This window comes from Arachis hypogaea, chromosome 5 (genome assembly GCF_003086295.3).
Source record: "Arachis hypogaea cultivar Tifrunner chromosome 5, arahy.Tifrunner.gnm2.J5K5, whole genome shotgun sequence".
Classification (NCBI taxonomy): domain Eukaryota; kingdom Viridiplantae; phylum Streptophyta; class Magnoliopsida; order Fabales; family Fabaceae; genus Arachis; species Arachis hypogaea.
Window position 1 is genome coordinate 50,222,051 of NC_092040.1, and position 720 is coordinate 50,222,770.

Here is a 720-nt window from a genome sequence, read left to right on the forward strand (position 1 = left end):
ATCTAGGCTCTGCTACCTAGTCTCTTGAGACCTGAGACCACAATTTACTTTTGGTTCTTCTGTGAACCTGCTGCACTTTAATTTCATTTTCTGTTGAATTTCAGTTTATACCAATTCATCTTCTACTCTTATTGATTGTTGCAATTTACTTTCTCTCTGATTAGATTCTGCAATCCCAGTCCTCAAACCCCTTTTACATTCAAGCAATTTACATTTCTTGTCATTTAAGTTACTGCAATTTACATTTCTTGCACTTTAAGTTTCAGTCATTTAATTTCTTGTTCTTTAAGATTCAGTCTATTTTACTTTCCTGTTCTTTAATTTCCTATAATTTCCCCTCTCCCTTTACATTTCAAGCAATTTATCTTCTGTTAAATACAACCCACTCAACCAAAACTTGATTCGCTTGACTAAATCAACCACTAAACTAAAATTGCTCAATCCTTCAATCCCTGTGGGATCGACCTCACTCATGTGAGTTATTATTACTTGATGCGACCCGGTACACTTGCTGGTGAGTTTTGTGTTGGATCGTTTTCCACACATCAGAAGGTATGTTCTTATTATTGGTTATGAGTTTGTAAATTAGGGTTTTGGAAGTAAGGTGGGAATATGTTATATGACAAATAATTTAAATGGCAATTAAAAATGAATAAATACTGTAAAGCAAACTTTTGGGCAAGGTATGAGAAATTGGAGGTCCAACGTAGTTATCTCTCT